The sequence below is a fragment of the Dermacentor andersoni genome, chromosome 4 (assembly GCF_023375885.2).
Source record: "Dermacentor andersoni chromosome 4, qqDerAnde1_hic_scaffold, whole genome shotgun sequence".
Classification (NCBI taxonomy): Eukaryota; Metazoa; Arthropoda; class Arachnida; order Ixodida; family Ixodidae; genus Dermacentor; species Dermacentor andersoni.
Window position 1 is genome coordinate 208,158,918 of NC_092817.1, and position 19,056 is coordinate 208,177,973.

At 45.9% G+C, this 19,056-nt stretch overlaps 1 protein-coding gene across 2 annotated transcripts in view; it reads right to left on the reverse strand.

Moving 5' to 3' along the window:
* The window catches only part of LOC126538488 (FMRFamide receptor-like), a 1,022,731-nt gene that overhangs the window by 833,557 nt on the left and 170,118 nt on the right, over positions 1–19,056 (reverse strand). For both annotated transcript variants that reach the window (XM_050185329.3, XM_072288015.1), the window contains one exon: positions 18,343–18,402. The gene's annotated coding sequence lies outside the window, so the exon portion shown is untranslated. The remainder of the gene's footprint in view (positions 1–18,342; positions 18,403–19,056) is intronic.

Consider the following 19,056-nt stretch of genomic DNA (forward strand, 5'->3'; position numbering starts at 1 on the left):
AACCATGTTTCCGTGAGAAGTAGTAACACAAAGTCAAACTATTTATTAGCTATACTTCTAGCGTTATTATTTGTTATACGGAGGTTGTCGTGAAAGCCGCGAAGTCCACGTGGATTAGAAACAGCGGCTGAAAGAGACATCGTGGTATAAAAATTATGAAGCTTTTCAATCTCGTTGTCATGAGGATTCCACTTGGAGCTCACATAAGAACGAAGACCAGGAATATTCTTATTGTTGTTGTTCTTGTTTTTTGTTAACCAGTCAGTAGTTTGGAAAACTGAATACCGTCTAAAAGCTCGCCATCTGAGGCTGTCAAGTCATTATCGCAACCGCTTGCTTCAGAACCCCATAAGTGCGCACGCAATCCTGAGACAGACCACCTAGTTGAGTTGCCTCTCATGTGGCTAGAATCCGGCTCGACATTTCCGCTCAAGCAAAAACTCAAGAGGTACGCGAAGGACGCTATAGAAGCACACACATAAACGAACGTTGGCATGTGGAAAAGTAAACAGCAGCAAGTGACGGTTGTCAGAGCGGCTGATCCGAAAAGCGTTGTCCCAGTGACATAACTGCATTCTGCCGCTGCGGTTGTCACTTGGCCCACTGAATGTGCATTGCGGCGAAGAGCTTTTTAAATCAACCGCTGACGACGTAATTAGCCTGGCTTTGTCAAAAATTTATTGGCCAACTCATTACATCAGATCATTAGGCCGCACAGGACCTAATCGCAACTTACGCGAGTATTGTTCCCGTTAGATGGAACGAGGATAAACAGTAGTATGGCTTTGCAGTCGAAAATACCAATCAATATAAATAATATGATACCAAATAATTTCGAGGGAGAATTATACCCGCTCGGACTGTTTGTAGATTTCCGTAAAGCATTCGATACCGTTGGTCGTAGTGTTCTACAAAAAACTTTGTAATTACGGCGCCCGCGGTATAACCAATAGGCTACTACAATATAACTTGACAGACCATTACCAACATCTGGTTGTTAATCAGGAGATATCCTCGCGTGCTAAGGTTAACAAAGGTGTCCCACAAGGATCTGTACTTCGTCCACTGTTATTCATACATTACGTAAACGCCCTGTGCCGCATTTCGGGTTCTCCTAAATTATTATCTATGCCGGTGGCCCTAATATGTTTTTTGTTGGCCCTGAAGAGAGTGTAAGTACATATCTAAGTAAGCTGTCTTGTTGGCTTAAAATAAACAAGTTGCGGCTAAACGCGAGTAAAACTAAATGCACATTGTTTGCACCTATCAAAAAGCCACGGATTATAAGTTTAAATGTGTCCTTTGACGTTTAAATGTGTCAAATGACGTTTCTTGATTAGTAGCAAATAATATGCACGTTTATTAATTTAAAAACGTGTTAGTGAAAGTTTGTTTTGGAGTGCGCAACATCGGTTCCCGAAGTTCAGTGGGACATGGCGCACGTAAACAACTGTTCGCAGGTGTTTAGCGCTGTGTGTTGTCTCATCTGCCTTCTATGACCGTTTCGTTCTGCCTGCGCTACAACAATCTACAAGAAGACATATCGACAAGTTGATATAGCTACCCTCACCGCATATGCAGTATTCGGAATTCGGCTGCCACGAAGTCGTCGTGTTAGCCCAGAAATATCCTCGCGCTACCCGTGCTTCGCGTCCGCTTCTGCAGAAATGATGTGTGTAGATTGCTCGTGATTGCGCATATGCGTTGCCTGCTCCTAGCCATATTCTTGAGCCAAATGCAACAAGCACCAACCCTAAAGCCCACGTGTGCCCCTGAACGAAGCCGCAAATGATCTGTGTGATTACTGGACTTGGAGTGAAAATTGTGTAGAGATATTCAACCCTAGCACTAGCAGGTTCGTCCATCGCCGAGCGTGTGCTGTGCATATATATATATGGGAGTCCTCTCTGAATATTTCTAAAGGCGCAAGAGCCAACGCATCAAATGTTTTGAGCAGCTACCGTCACTTTTGTAGAAACCTGTGGGTTTTAACATAGCATTCTAAAAGACACGCTTCTCGTCCACTTTGTTGTCCTGTGTCTCGTGCTGGTAGTATACTCTGAACTCCTAAGCAGAGCAATACGTGCTATTCATAATGCAGGATCGTTGGCCCACGGCAGGCGCACTAGCCGTAGGGTTTGTCAACTTTCTGCTCAGCCTCGCGCGCCGCTCACGGTTAGCCTGTTTTGTGGAAATAAATATTATTTTTATATTATTGTTGCTATTAGATATTATAGTTTTTTTACTGTAATTTACAGCAATCGTCCAGATTGTTTAAGCTAGTCATGCGTTTAACCTGTATTAGATTAACATTGTTCTGACATGCTTATGGGAGGTATTTCAAACTAGATTGCTCAGCCAGAGAAAGTACAAATGAAAGTCTCACTGTTTACTCCAATTTGGTATTCCTAAACGCATTATATTGGCAGAACTTTATGCCTGCTTGCATTATCTGCAATTCAATGTTCAGAGCTGGAAAAACTGATTCCTTTTCTTGCTATCGAAAGGCTGCTTCAATGTCGATAGCAAGCTATAATTATTCATTTCGAAAGCGTTAAGCAATGACTATATCTCTAAGCTCATCACTGCATTTTTGTTCGAGGAACATAGTTAAGTTTTATTTCACCCTCTCATTGGCAGCCATGTAATGAAACTGTTTATTTTCATAGTATCAGGATGCAAACATTCTGGAGTTTGTCCTGAGCATTTGTTTGCATCCTATAGTGTGCATGTTTATATCAAGTTCTGCTGTTGCAATCGCAGTGGTCTACGCATATTTTTATATTTCAACAAACGAATTTATGGAACTTTCCTTTCAAATCTAGAATGTGGCCATGCAGTAACGACCAAATTATCAAACAAGACAGTTGCAGATTCAGTGTACGTGTTGGAATCTGTGCGAAGTGAAGTTTTTATCAAGTGGCCAATTAAATGCTGGTAAAGTAACTGCGATATATACAATTTGCCTTATTTTCAACAATCCAACACGTCATGTTTTGTAAGGTTTGCTTATGCACCGCATATGTCACAATCTTAATGTCATGTAATGTTTATACACTGCACTGCTGACAAATCATACCGAAATGCAAACGGCAGTTAATTTAGATGCACACTGCGAGACATCAACACTGGCGTTGGTAGAGGAAGGAATGGTGCGAGGTGTATGCATATGAATGAATGACATGTGCTTATGTAGCTATTTATTTATATACCCGCAGGATGCAAAGTTGGAGAATTAGGTGAGGGGGAATAAAAAAGCAGAATGGCAAAACATTAAGGAAAGAAACAACAAAAAAAGCACCACCAATACAATGCACGAACTAGCCCAAGGCGTTTTACTTACGCAACATTATACAAGACTTAACAAACAAAAACAAAAAATTACTGCCCATGCACCCTGTACAGATGGTAACCAGCGAGGCTAAAATGTGCGGCCCCAGTGTTTATCACTGGGTTATTTCCGATGGTTTATTCGTCTTGCTATATTATTGTTTATGTCTGTGTTTCTTAATGAGGTTACGCACACGTTTGGCTTGGGTTTATCACATTGTTTATTTGGAATGCCACACGATCATAATCACGAAAAGTGCAATGAGTGATTCATTGTGTTAATCCAGCGGGTCCATCAAAATCTTTCTGAATTATGTTACGCATTTGTGTTTTGTAATGCGTTAATCATAGTATTTATGACTCGGGTATGCACTGTAGTTACAAAGTGACGAACCGGAGCTGCACATTTCATTTAATTAAATACAGGGACACATTTTCGAACCTAATGGGAAGTCGGAGAGAGACTGCTGCACGCGCGCTCTGCTGCGAGAGAGAAACGACGTCAATATCGGTGTAGCCAATGGCCCGCCACACCTTTGCTGCGAGATAATTATGACATCTTGATCTTGTCTTAACCCTGTCCCACTCTGTGTCCCCTCCTTGCAATAATGCGTAGATGAATGTATATGTTTTAAATGCATAAGCGTTTCTATGTCCACCCAACAAGAAATTTCTCTGGCCATCATGTAAGAAAAATGGAATGGCTCACACCCCCCTAAACAATGGCTCATACCCACACACTAGGGTTTTTGTGATCGGACCACGAGTGTTTCGCCTAGGCATATACAGCTTCACTGTAAAAAGAACGAACACCTTTCTGCATGCCGAGTAAATGCTGGTTGAGAAGATAAATCGAAGTTACACAAAAAGCGGAAGCAACAACTGATGTGTGTCCATACAGATTCCAACAGGAAACGCATCCATCTCTGAAAGTGTAACAGAGACCACGCTGACACAATATTCGCCCAGTCTCTTTGTATCTACAGCTAACATAATTTCTCTAAGCAGCCGATCTCCACAGAATGATAGCTTCTTCCTCTACAATGCACTCTCGACATCTGAGCGTGCATTGTAGATGAAGGAGCTAGCATTCTGTGCAGATCGGCGGCGTAGAGAAATTATGGAACCTGTAGATCTAAAAATGCTGGGAGAATCTTGTCATCATGGCCTCCGTCAGAAATGGATGCATTTCCTGTCAGGAAACACACATTATTAATTGCTTCTCCTTTTTGCGTACGTTCGGTTTATTGCTTCTCAGCCAGCATTTACTCTGTGTGTACATTAAACTTTTGGTTTTTAGATCATCTCGGCTTTCTTGTTCGTCCTATCTGTTCTCTGGTGCCGTTTGCAGCCAGGCTATTCTTTATTTTTTAGACTGCAACAAGTTGCTTTAATGGTCCTTATGGTGCTTCTGTGTACCTTATAAAGTCTTTTATTTGGCCTATGAAGCAAGAATGTATACTGTAAAGAAGTAAGAACAGGGTATGCTAACTTCTACTTAAAAGGTTTATTGTGAAAATGCAGTGATTCATAAAGGTTACCAGAAAGTAGCACAGCAATAAAATTTGATAAAAACTGGAGCTTGATGAAACCAAACATTAAAACGGGAAAGGGACAGACTGAGAGACAAAGAACTTTGCTAATGGTCTTGAGGAACCGCGTTAGGGTACCTCCTGTTTCAGGGAGTGCCCGTAGCCTTCGTGGGCCGCACCCACGTCGGGGTAGGAAGATCGTGGTCCTCCGCCCTGTCGCAGGCCCTCTGGACAAACCGTAGTTGCTCTGAGAGGTCGCCGCTCTTAAGGGCTGCCTCCCAGTCTGTTAGAGTGGTTAGCGATGAGCTGGTTAACGCAGGGCATTGCCAGAGCATATGGGATAAGGAGCAGCACGCCTCCCCACAGTCTGGGCAGTTGGGTTCTACATTAGGCGCGAAGTGACTGAATCGTACCCTGGAGGGGAACGACCCCGTTTGTAGCATGCGAAAGGCCGACGACTGTGGTCTATTAAGTTTAGAGTGTGGTAGCGGAAAGGCCCGCCGAGCAAAGGGAGAACATACATATAAATATACAAGTCCAGTGAAAAAGAACAGTGTGATCATCGAGTGTGCATGTGGCTACCTTCCAAGAAACTAGTTATTTTTTTCAATGGCATAGAACTGGAAGAGTGTGCTTGCATAAGCAAGCTGTCAGTCTATCTATTGGAATAAGAACGGTGTTTCTTGAGAGGCTGCATCAAGCACCAATTTTTAACTAGCCTTCAAAGACGACTTTCTTTTTTCGGGTAACTTGTATGACTCACCACATTTTTACAATGAACCTTAGTTTAAAGTTAGCCCTTATCCATCTCTAGTGTCATCCTGTTGATACTGCTTCATGCTGTGCACCCTTCCAACATTTGTGCGTGTATGTGTGCGTGAGTGTGTGTGCGTGTGTGTGTGTCTGTGTGTGTTTGCGTGTGTGTGTGTGTGTGCGTGCGTGCGTGCGTGCGCGCACATTGATTTGGACGTGAAATCAGGCCCTTTGGCGGAGGTATCATTCTTCTCTTGTGCAGCCTCATGAATTCATCAACTTTACGCAACATAAATACACTAGACAAGAACGAAGTGAACACAGGCCGCTTCGTTCTTGTCCGTTGTCTATTTATTGCGCTTTAGTTAATAATGAATTCACACCAACTCGTCCAGTTTTCAGTTCTTATGTCGGGCTTATAAGCCCGCTTGTGTCCTGGAATATCTGCATGGCGATGTATCCTGTAATTTAATTCTTGGCCATGTGCTTGCAAGTCCCGTGTCAATCTCCTGATTTTCCTGACAATCTCATGTGATGTGCAGGCCCAGACAGCTTCTCGTGAATCCATGCAGGTGTGCAGGGCGTTGTGCAGGGTGTGATTTGCACTACAAGTGCTGCTTTGATTGCTTTCATTTCAGCCTTTCTAGGTGTAGGATGACCTGCAATGGTATTCACTTATATGGGGTTTAATTTTATGTACTGTCATACTACTGCTACGTTGCTATTGCTACATCAGTGTACTATATGTGCCTGATGTTTGCTTGCATCTTCATGATCAGCAACCTCCTCTGTGTGTTTGGCAGTTGCATATAGTCTTCTGGCATAATTGTTTGCCCCCATATTGGACGGTATGGCACTGTTGTGTTTAAGTTCAGGTGCTCCTGGGGTTGTGTTTCTGAAGGGAGGAGTAGTCATCTTTGCATCTCATATGTTAGCAGGCATAGTATCTGGGGACGAGGTTCTGAGCGCTTGAGGCAAATAATTTGGTGCTGCAGGCTGCAACTCTATTCTGTATAGGTGCTTGTTCGTTTGCTCTTTCTCACAGAGGTCTTCAAGCATGGTAAAGTCGGAAAGACTTGTTGTTACCCGATGCCTGCATTCAATCAGTTGTCTTTTTTGTGCGCTGATGGTAATTCATATCGTACAATACCTTGCACACAAGAGCAGCATCTGCACAAGCACACCCTCCCAAGAAAGATTATTCTTTTCGCCAGGTGTAGAATTTGTGCCCAGGCATGGCATAATTGTTTCACTCGAGTGCTGGCTCTGCCGTCATAGTCTTACACTAGCTGAGGATTTGTGGATATTGACTTGCGGGTATATTTCTCCAGCCATGTGGAGCGCAATGTGCAATCTGAGATAGTTATTGGCTCCAGTCTTTTTTCCGACGTCGATGTATGCTGAGTTATCAGAAAGCGAGAGGCCAGACTGGCCAAGAATGTCTGCAGTGTTGCCGATAGCTTGTTACATCATTCTTGATTTCTGTATAAGATAGCTTTCCCATAGATTGTAGTACAGCATATGCTGTAGTACTCCTTGTAGTATGCCTGTGTTGTTGGCGTGGGTGGGCGAAATGTACCTCCAACTTTCACCTGGAATTTTCTGTCTTTGAAAAAGTTACTGTTTAAATTAAATGCTCTACCAGAAATGTTTTTGCTCATCGTTCCTCTTATTAGAGTACCATAAAGTACTGCTGTTAAAAGCCTCTTCACTCTCCTCATTCTTTCATAAGAGGTATTACACAAGGCCCTGAAATGAAGTTTCTGCTCTTTAAGGGCCACTCATATCTGCCAGAAGGAACAACTATTGAAAAATGTTTTCTTTCTGCTATGTGTGCGAAGTAGTATGAGCATTCATGTCTTGGGATTTATACATCTGTAGAACCAGCTTCCTTATGCTTCCTGACAGAGTACTTGCTATACCTGATTATGCTTATTTGTGCAGTGCTTGCTGTTGAACAATACATATTGATGCAATGAATGTTTACACACTCGAATTATCACGGAAGATTGTTGTTTTACAAATGTGCCCTTTGTGCTCGATTGGTGTTAGATTATGCATAAGCAAGCCCCCCTATGCGATAGTATATGTAAGTTTAAGGGTTCAATAAAGGATGATGAACTAAATCTAAGTGCAAGAGCTTTTTTTACCTATGACTCCCATCGAAATGCGACTTCCATGGCTGGAAATTCAACCCCTTGCCTTGTCTTAGCAGCAGAATGCTATAGCCACAGTTGCAGGCGAATAAATTGAACAGTTTGTCTACAGATGATTTTTTCTCTTGCCTGTATGTAAGTAAAACTTGCAATAAGTGTGTCATTACAAAAAAGCATTTTTTTTCTTTTATTGCATAAACCGCATATTCTGTATAGTTGAAATGCAGAAATTTGTTCTAAAATCTCCGGGTTATATGTTCTTGCAAGCAGCACGGTGTTAGATATGGAGCTGTTTCCTGCGCCATCTTCGAGTTCCCCAGACCACATTGAATCGCGCCACTGCTACGTAAGGAATGCAGAAGCATGGATCACACATTCCTGAGGCACGACAGGTGTAAACAAGTTGGCGGCCCCCACTTCGTGTGTCCCGCGGTAGCCATTCACTGCTTGACTCTTCCAGAAAAGTGAAGGGATAGCCCGGCATTGTTGCAAGTAAATTGGGTCCCGAAGCAAGACGGCTGTAATGCACCGTGACAACAAGACGGCTGTGCTGTACTGGGAAGGCCTGGCAGCGCCTCAGCGGCCGCCTTTTAAGAGAGCATTGCACCACAGCAAGGCAAGACCGCGGGGAGCCGCCGGGTGTGACATCACCGCACGGGTGCCTACCATAGGCCGAAGGTGGCGTCATCGGAGCGGGCCCTCCCATTGGCCGAACATGACGCGACTTCCAGTCTTCGAAGGGTTTAAAAGAAGCATTCCAGAGAGACCAGAGGATTCCCTGATTGACCTCTCTTGAACTTCTTGCCGCGGGCCGCAGAGTCCGAGTTGCTGCCGGCCCGTAATGGCTGTACGACTGTTACTTGACTCTCACCTCTCTGTATATAATGTAAAATAAATCCCCCAAGTTTTGTTTTCATACCGAAGTCCGTCCTCAACCCCTACATCTGGTTGGCAGCGGTGAGATCGCCTCCGAATGCATCAGCTGGTGGCAGCGCTACGGATCAACCTTCGTCGAGAGAGATCCTAAGGAACCGGGAAGAGCGAAGAAGACAGAGCCTTCGTCGAAAGAGGTCCGAAGAAACTGGGAGTAGCGAAGAAGAGCGAGCCTTCGACCCAGGGAGTCCGGAGGAACCGAGAACAGCGGACAAATGAACCGGATGGCAGAGTGCTGCAACCGTAAGTGAGCGCGTGGTTTTTTTCCTTTTGATTCGCCAGACTCAAATGTTGTGTGTTCATTTTGGTAGTTCTGGGAATCGGGAGTTTGTTGCATTGTGTATTTGCACAAATTAATTAAGGAAAACAGTTCTAACCACCTGTCGGGGCAGCTGCCATGGATCTTAGAAGGTTGACGAGGTTAGACTTGTTGTTGGTGTGCGACAATTTGGGAGTTGAGGCGGACGAACGGATGAAAACGCCAGCTATCATAAAGGCGATTAACGATAGTGGCAATGATGGCAAAAGCATTGAGCTTGCTTGGGAGGTGATACAGGAACCACGGGAGCGTGAGCGTCGTGAACGTGTGCGTAAGCGTCGTGAACGTAAGAGTGAGCGTAAGCATCAAGAACGCGAGAATGAACGGAAGCGTGAGCTTCAAGAACTTACTCTTAGGTGTGAGCGTCAAGAACGCCAGCGTGAACGTCAAGAACGTGAGAATGAACGTGAACGTGCGTATCACGAACGTAAACAAAAGTATGAGAGAGAGAAGGCAGCACTGATCAAAGAGATACAGTATTGTGATCAGTTAATGGCACAGAGACAACGGCTGTCTGAGAATTCTGTAGGTAGTACAGAGCGAAAGAATGAGGCAGCATCGAGCGGATTTTCGCCAAAAGCCGACGAGAAGAGTAGTGCCTGTGAGATTGGCTGCAGATTCATAAGTGAAGGGAAAAGGCTAGCCGCTAACGATGGCTTAGTGGCAACAGAGGCCGTTAAAGGCGGCAAGGAGAGCGATGATGTGCTGTGCCAACAGATGACTGTAGAGACAGCTAGACCAGCTGCGAACAAATTGGCACAGTTACCGCGCGTGTGTGTCGCTGGTTATGTTAGCGAGGTTGCTAGCGAAGAAAAGGGTACTGCTGACCCGACAGACGCGAGCACCCATGTAGAGCCAGATCTGCGTGCAGAAGTGAAGTGCGAACTGGACGATGCGGTTGAGAGTAGTTCTCGGGATGGCGAGCTCCGTAGTTCACGATAGAACAACTGCATTGTTCAGGGATCGGTGCGGCTCTCCGCCAGTCTAGATAGCCTAGATAGGGATGGTTCAGTTATTAATCATTCGGACTGTGCGCGTGAGACAGCGATAGATACCGACGGACTGTGTGTCGATGCACAGCGTGAGCTGGGCAATGTAGTAGAGGGCAGTTCGCAAGAGTGCGAGTTGTCTAACTCGAGTAAAGCCTGCTGCATTGTTCCAGAGTCGGTTGGGCTGTCCGCCAGTCGAGGCAAAATGAGAGTAGATTTAAATGTAAATCACTCAGACTGTGCGGGTAAGAGACCGATCCGGGCCGACGAAATGTGTACCGGCCAGCACGAGGCACGAGAAGGCGACATGAAAGTGAGTGCGAAGAGAAAGCGCCGTAAAAAGAAGCGCGGTAAAGACCGAAAGACGGTAACTAATGTAGCGCCGCCAAAGATGGCGAGAGACCCAAGAGGGCAGGGCGCGAGGAAAAAGTTGCGGTCGTCACTGACGATGTTGACGCATTGAAACGTTCGAGCCACCGGTCAAAAGGAGACCGAGAAGCATGTTCTGCACGGCCGCGGACAAAGGGCACGGGGCAGTTAAACTCCTCGTCGTTCCGTTGTTCTTTTCAAAGCTCAGCGTGCAGTACGAAGAAGCGCAAGGTGGCAGGACGAGACCAGGTGGGGAGTAGCGACGCGGTGAATCGAGTTTGTGAGGAAAGCGGGGCGCCAGGACGCAAATTGGCAGGAGACCGTAACGTCTTGGGGGAGCTGATAGCGAGTCAGCCCTTTTGTTGTTCCTCGGCAGCCAGAGTAGCTTTCAAACCGCGACCACCTCGGGTACGACTCAAAGTATGAGTCAGACGTAAGCGTTTGGAAAGGGAGGCCGAGAGCCCTTCCGTAGAAATGACGTGTGTTGTTTTTTATTTTGAGCATCGGAAAGTTTTCGCGATTTGAGACTAGGATTTCTTTCAATATGTAAGGTTTGAGCTTTGTTTGTGTTTTCGTTTGAGAAGCTCGGAGATTTGAAAGATGAGGTTTGTGTAAACATGTAGTCTCGCGAGTGTTAGTTAATGAGTAAATAGGCTTTCGTTTTGTGTGTGTGAGTAACCTGAGGGTCAAGGTTATTGTTGAAAGGCCTATCGTAACGCGCGTGTGTGTTATTTAACCTGCTTTCTTTTTCAGTGTTTTTGAATTTTCTAAGGTTAAGCGCGTAGGTTTTCAGTGAGTGCATGATTTGCACCGAGAAGCGTTCTAGTTCCATTAGCGCGTGTCCTGTGTGGACGGAAGGAAGCAGATTTATGACTGGGTTGCTGGTGTGTGTTGAGGGCAGCCGTATTCTGACTTCTTTAGTGAGCGTGCGTGGAAAGAGTTAGTAGAAGACGCATTATTTTAAGAGTTCTGCGGAGTGTGTAAGTCCCGCAAGTTTAATTGTTCGTTTAAGTCACGTGTCCTGTAGGACTTTCAGGGAAGAAACGTGAGTAAGCGTAATGAAACGTTTGCCTACGACGCAAGTGCGCGTTCTGATTAGTGACCACAAGGCTAGCGCGCTTGTGATTACGTACTTGTGAGGTTGACCAGATTGTTCAGTTGCACCAATACGTGCGATAAGTACGCCACTGCGATAGATTGGAAACATGCTGTTCGTGTAGTTAGGCCACTTAAGTTATGTTCGGCTGTTTTCATTTGTTGTTTGCAACGTCGACGACCCTTTGTTTTGCAACAACAATAGTACTCTGGTCTTGGCATTCGGGGAGAAATGGATAGCGGTTTGGAAGGGTGGTTGGAACTGCTTTGTCAAAATTGGGGAAAATAAAAGATCAGTGTTCATTTTGACTCAGTAATAGCCTGGCGAGTCAGGGGTGAAGAGCCTGCGCTTACACGTGGTGCAGCGCTGTGTTGTTTTGTTTGTTTGACGTATGTTCTCCAGGGCGCAGGATCCCGAAGTTCGTCAAACGAGGCTCGACACCAATACCCTGCAGTTTCTTTCAGCGTTCCTCATGGCCAGCGAATTGAGTTCACTGGCCATTCAGAACAACCGAGGCGAGGACGAGCTGTTAGATATGGAGCTGTTTCCTGCGCCTTCTTCGAGTTCCCCAGACCACATCGAATCGCGCCACTGCTACGTAAAGAATGCAGAAGCATGGATGACAAATTCCTGAGGCACGACAGGTGCAAACAAGTTGGCGGGCCCCACTTCGTGAGCCCCGCGGTAGCTATTCACTGCTTGACTCTTCCAGAAAAGCGAAGGGATAGCCCGGCATTGTTGCAAGTAAATTGGGTCTCGAAGCAAGACGGCTGTAATGCACCGTGACAACAAGACGGCTGTGATGTACCGGGAAGGCCTGGCAGCGCCTCACCGGCCGCCTTTGAAGAGAGCATTGCACCACAGCAAGGCAAGACCGCGGGGAGCCGCCGGGTGTGACATCACCGCACGGGTGCCTACCATAGGCCGAAGGTGGCGTCATCGGAGCGGGCCCTCCCATTGGCCGAACATGGCGTGACTTCCAGTCTTCGAAGGGTTTAAAAGAAGCATTCCAGAGAGACCAGAGCATTCCCTGATTGACCTCTCTTGAACTTCTTGCCGCGGGCCGCAGCGTCTGAGTTGCTGCCGGCCCGTAATGACTGTACGACTGTTACTTGACTCTCACCTCTCTGTATATAATGTAAAATAAATCCCCCAAGTTTTGTTTTCGTCCCGAAGTCCGTCCTCAACCCCTACAACGGTATTTCATTACATATAAAAATAGTAATCACAGCGGATATCGTTATTTGGGTTTAAACACTAATATATGTGATCACAAACTTATTAGAAACCTATTAGAAACATGTAAGGCATTAATGTTTCTGCACACTTGATCAGCTGTGAACGCGCAAGAACTGCTTTTACTTAAATGATTCAAAGTTTCACAGGAAGGGATGCAACTGGTCGACTTCACTCCACAGTTTTGATTTACTTTTCTTTACCGTGTCGTTTTCTGCTGTTTTATCCCCACAAGAACAGGCTGTTTGCCTTCTTTTCGTATTGTTGCACCAGTTTTACATGGCGGTGCAGGTGGGTACGTTGTCACTGTGCCACTGTAACAAGCGAATTGTTTACTTAATTTACTAGCTGTAGATTTAATTACCTTTCAAAGCAAATCTTAATACAGGTGCAGTAAGGATACAAAGTCCACCACCTATTCTATGTTTATTGGTTTCTGTGCAAGGAAAAGAATTATCCAGAAAACAGGTGCAACTTAACGTGCATGTAATATTCGAAAACAAATTAACGACGCTCTTTATACAAGCCATGCATTTAATGCTATTGTGGAAAATTAATTACGATAGTGTAAATTTTTGCTCTGTCAAATTTAATAAGTGAGGTAAGATAACCTTTCAAGATGCATCGCAAAATTCACGCTTGAACACCGACAAGAAAATGCAACTGAACGATACCCCGTTCAGCACAACGTTGAAACTTCGGGTACTTTCCTGTCTTGTCATTTGCCCTTGCCGTGGTTGGAATTATTTAAGCTGCTCCGTACGCGCGATTTTTGTATGCTATTGAACAAAAGAAAGTTGTGAAGACCCCAAAGCGCCATGTCGTCTCCTGGCAACTCGCAAAGGTGTACGAAACAGACGTGAAAATGCACTTCATTTGCTGCGTGGCGTGTCACCGAACGCGTAGAAATGGGAGAATGGAATTTGCGGTGCAAGTTGTTTTATTCTCCCTTCGCGTACGTAACAAATTCGGTAATATATGTCTCCGCGCATGGAACTTGTTGTGCGAGACGCCATTTTCCAAAAGAAACCGGCGAAATAGCTCCGTGACAGCTCTCAGCGCAATTTCGACAGCTCCGCGCAACTGTGCGACCAACTGGTTGGTCGCAGCAGAAAATCGGGGGGTTGGCACTGCGACTTGGATTTTCCTCGCAAACGACGGAAATCGCACTTCCAGTGCGGCGAAAATCGCATCATGTGAAACAGGCTTTAGCCGATAGACATACTCCTGTACTGCCTATGGAGTGCGCGTAGGAAAGTTTTTGCGTACCCCATGGAGTCTCCGCAGACACCCTACGGAACATAGTTCTCTTAAAGCCACCGTTCCCTTAAATTCACGGGCGACCTACAAAATAAATTGAGATGTATACACTAAACCATAGTTTGTACAGAGCGAACGAAAGGAAGTATAAAAGGATCAGAGCGGCCAACAGTGCTCACATTTCAAGCTTAAATCGTCACTAAGCAAAAGGTCGCAAATACGGAGTGAGAGAGTGAGCAATTAGGCGGGCACAGAGGGATGCGTTAGAGAACTGCGAGCAGTCACTGGAGCCGGTGCTTCGAGAAGTGCATCAGCTCAGGGATTTTGTAGTGATTCTTTCCGCTGGATTCTGTGCGACTCTAGTCATCTAATGTTCGTGGCCGACTGGTCCCACTGGTAACGCGGTTGCAGCCACACTCGTCCCGCTCACGACACGTGGAAAGCCGAAAAAAAAAACAATATCTGGAAAGGCATCGCTAGAAAATCGCGGCCCACCATCTTTTATTGCGCCAGCAACAGATGCGGCTCTAGTCACAATACTTCTGATTGGAAAAATTTTGCGGAGTGCAGCCGATCTGACGTTGTCTGCAAAGACCGAAAGATGTCAAAGTCCCTAAATAATATGCCAACAAATATACGAACACAAAAGCTTGCAACCTGCATAATATTCAATACAGTGAGATCGGCGTTAAAACGTCTGTAGAGTTTTAACTGAACCACACCAATATGAAAGAACAGAGAGGCAAGAGGCTGCCCTTCCAAGCGTCTGCCGCTGTTTACTTAAACTTCATCCATCCACTATCCCGTTCCTGGTTGTTTCCTCTTGACAGTACAGAACAGTAAGACTGAGATAGTCACCAGAATCATTTTAAATATTTAACAGAAAAGCTGTCAAAGAGGCGAGAAAGCCCGACATGTGCTTGAGGCACGATGTGCGTAGTTCCTGAAGCATGGAAAACAGGCAATGACTGATAGTAGCAGTGTCCTAAACAAACATAGTTTACTCAGTACTGCAAATACCTTAGTAGCAACGTGCGACTGAGGCACTAGGTGCGTATTTCCTCTGCCATAGTAAACAGGCAATGCCTGATAGTAGCAGTGACCTAAAGAAACAGTTTGCTCAGTACTGCAAATGCCTTAGTAGCAACGCGCGACTGAGGAACAAGGTGCGTAGTTCCTCTACCATGGCAAATAGGCAATGCCTGATAGTAGCAGTGACCTAAAGAAACATAGTTTGCTCAGTACTGCAAATGCCTTAGTAGCAACGTGCGACTGAGGCGCGAGGTGAGTAGTTCCTGTACCATGGAAAACAGGCAATGCCTCAAAGTAGCAGTGATTAAGGAAACATAGTTTGCTCAGTACTGCAAATACCTTAGTACGAGACTTGCGGTTGTAGCACGAAGCACGTAGTTCCTGTACCATGGAAAACAGGCAATGCCTGACAGAAGCAGTGACTTAAAGAAACATAGTTCGCTCTGTACTGCAAATGCCTCAGTAGCAACGCGGAACTGAGGAACGAGGTACGTAGTTCCTCTACCAAGGTAAACAAGCAATGCCTGATAGTAGCAGTGCCCTAAAGAAACATACTTTGCTCAGTACTGCAAATGCCTTAGTACGAGACTTGCGACTGTGGCACGAAGCGCGTAGTTCCTGTACCATGGAAAATAGGCAATGCCGGATAGTAGCAGTGGCCTAAAGAAACATGCAACACTGCAAATGCCTTAGTAGCGACTTGTGACTGAGGCACGAGCTGTGTAGTTCCTGTACCATGGATCAATTAATGAATGAACTTAATTCCCCTTTTCAGAGAGGGGACGGGCCAGGGAGAGAGAGGGAGGTCTAACTGCTCCAGTTCCAGCAGGCGGCCGTCACCACATTTTGTAGCTAGACGTCCGTCCAGCAGTCGTGGTAGGCCTCCGCTACCTTCGCAGCCCGCCTCAGGACTCGATGCTGTAGGGTGGGATCGGAGCTGCGCAGGGCCGTCTCCCACAGCTTCTCTCTCCTAATTAATGGTTTGAGCGTGCGGGGTGGAGTTTTGATAGGGCATTGCCACGTGTTACGGAAGAGATCTGCTATCGGGACAGGGCAAAAGCGATACTTGTGTGTCGGATATGAGGTGGGAAAGGATAAATGCAATGTGCGCGGGGTAATAAAAGTGCGAGGTCGTTGTTGGCGCCACAGTATTTCTCTCTGGAGCGTTCTAGGCACGGAGAGAGGTGGATAGAATAGGCGTTGGTGTCTGTAATGTGTACACATTTCATGGAACGTGACGAGTGTGTCTTTATTGTTGTGTTTTTGGGAGTCATTGGGTTCTAGAGTTAGGCCCAAATTTATGGCCACTCGGTCCGTGAATCCTCGAGCAGCGGCATGAGCCATTTCGTGGCCTTGGAGTCCTTGATGTGCTGGAGTCCAGACGAGAGCGATGTTTTCTGGTGGGTGAGCGACAAGTAGAGTGTGCGCGAGGTTGTTAATGTAGCCGCTACTGAAGTTCCGGATAGCAGTCTTAGAGTCACTGATGATGACGTCGTAATCGGGTAGCCCCAATGCAAGTGCAATGGCGGCCTCTTCGCCGTCGCCCGCCGAGATGGTCTTGACTGATGCTGAACAAACAGTGTTGCCCTGGTTGTCTACGACCGCTAGAGCATAACGATATCTGCTGGTGTAGGCTGCAGCGTCCACATAGTAGACTCCTTCAGACTGTCCATAGCTGCGTTGTAGCGCCTTGGCTCAAAGTTCGTGGCATTTGGCACCTGAGATTCAATTCGTGACCTCCGTGTTCGACCTGATCAATTGCTGCTTGGAGGGTGTCTTGGATGTGCCAATCAGAACCTCTGGTCATCCACAGCGTACAGTGTGAATCGGAGGTCAGGAACCTTCTTGAGAGTGAAACCTGAAGGCTGCATAGCCAAATTGAAGAGGAAGGGGGAAAGAACTGCCCCTTGGGGCGTGCCAGTGCTTCCTAAACATATTTGGCCAGATTGTTCGCTGCCTAATTGGAGCGTCGCAGTGCACTTCGTGAGAAAGCTGTATATATAGCGGTAGATTCGCTCCCCGCAGTATATACTGCTAAGTTCGCGTATTATGGTCAAGTGGGACACGTTATTGAAGGCGCCCTTGAGGTCGAGGCCGAGCAACGCTTGTGTGTCCCATGCGTCGCTCGATTCGATAATGTCTTCTTTGAGCCTTAGCATGACATCCTGACAAGAAAGGGATTTGCGAAAGGCAGTAATTTCTGAAGGGAAAAAGTGACTATGTTCGATGTTTTTGGAGAGGCGTAGGTGGATTACGTGCTCCAAGATCTTCCCTATGCATGAAGTGAGAAAGATTGGACGGGAGATATCAATGTGAATTGGCTTATTGGGATTTGCAATAAAGATCACCTTGGCTGCTTTCCATTGTTGGGGTGTCTCCCCTCTTCGAAACAGTGTTTGTAATACTCGGTGAGTTCGCGTATGGATTGCTCATCGAAGTTGCGAAGCGTTTTATTGATCACAGAGTCTGGGCCGGGTGCCGTGGTGGTTCGCACTTCGTTGACGCCATGTCGAACCTCCGCTTCTGTGATGGGACTGCGAAGCGCCTCATTGGGTTCACCATCATAGTCGTCCACGGATATGTGCTTAGGAGGGGGCATACAAAATCTGTTTACAAATGTGCATGCAAATGGCATACAAATGTACCATGGAAAACAGGCAATGCCTGATAGTAGCAGTGGCCTAAAGAAACAGTTTGGTCAATACTGCAAATGCCTTAGTAGCGACTGGTGACTGAGGCACGAGGTGCGTAGTTCCTATATCATGCAAAACAGACAACGCCTGATAGTAGCAGTGGCCTAAATAAACATAATTTGGTCAATACTGCAAATTCCTTAGTAGCATAATGCTGACCCCAATGCATACGACGTCGGCATCGAACGCTTCTGAATCTCATGCCACATGTCCGGACTTTGGCTAGAATTCTGCTGCAACATTAAACGTTACACTATTCAAGCACCCGCAGTAGCTGGAGTTCGAGATCATTAATGACTTTTGTGTAGGACGGAAAAAAAGTAAGCCCATGTGAGCGGTCCGTACTTCCCCTGTGTGACAAGGAATTTGATGATTTCGAGATTAGGTGCAGAGATGGGGATGTGCAATGTTATTCATGCGTGCACTTGTAATTTCGAGTTTAGCACCAGTCCTCCTAATTTCGACGTTGTTCAAGGTCCACGTGTCCTCGTAGGTCTAACAAACAAAATTAAGACAGCTGTACGCACGACCGCTAATTGGCCGATCTGACCAGTTGAGAGTATGAACATGTATCCGTAATAGTATAGCTCGAGCGATTTAGAATTATTAAGCGGCTTGGCGCAGTGAAATTTTATTATACTAACCATCTTTCCTCCCATGGCATCAAATGGAGTGGAAGTCGCTCTGCAGGGTGTCGTGGCTACCTGCAGGGCGGGAAACGGAGACATATTTTGTAGATGCACAGAAGCAAACGCAATTCAAGCTTCTTATTTCCGATGACTAATATATATCATACTATAGCGTAATAAAGTAGAAAGGGGGGCAAGTTGTTAAGCATCCATAATGGTAACAGCGCAAACAAAAATGACGGACGGTGTAAAATAAACACACTATGAGCTCTGACTCAAAACTAAGCTTACTGATGGGCACAGCAAGTAATATAAGTGACACAAGCAATCACACAGCAAAACAAAGAAATAACAACCAGGACGCGTGGTTTACAGGGCAACTGTTACCGTATCGAGCTGTCTAACAGCGCCAGTTCCTGCTAAGAAAGCGAGATTGAAGGCTGGCTAATACACCACTTGCCTCCCCACTCTTTGTGAGCTGCCTCCCCGACTAATCCAGTGGGGTACATCAGTGTGCTTGAACAAAATACTGTCTTCTCGAGCAGTGGCTTACACTTGTGTTCTCATTCTCGTCCAAGGACAGGTCATGCTCCCCAAGTCTTAAATTGATGCACAGGCGGTTTGCCCTACCTACACTCGCTCACCCGGGAGCGGGATAGAGTACGCAACATTGGTTCTGCAGCCTACATATTTATTGACATGATTAACTTTGCGACCTCCGGTAGAATT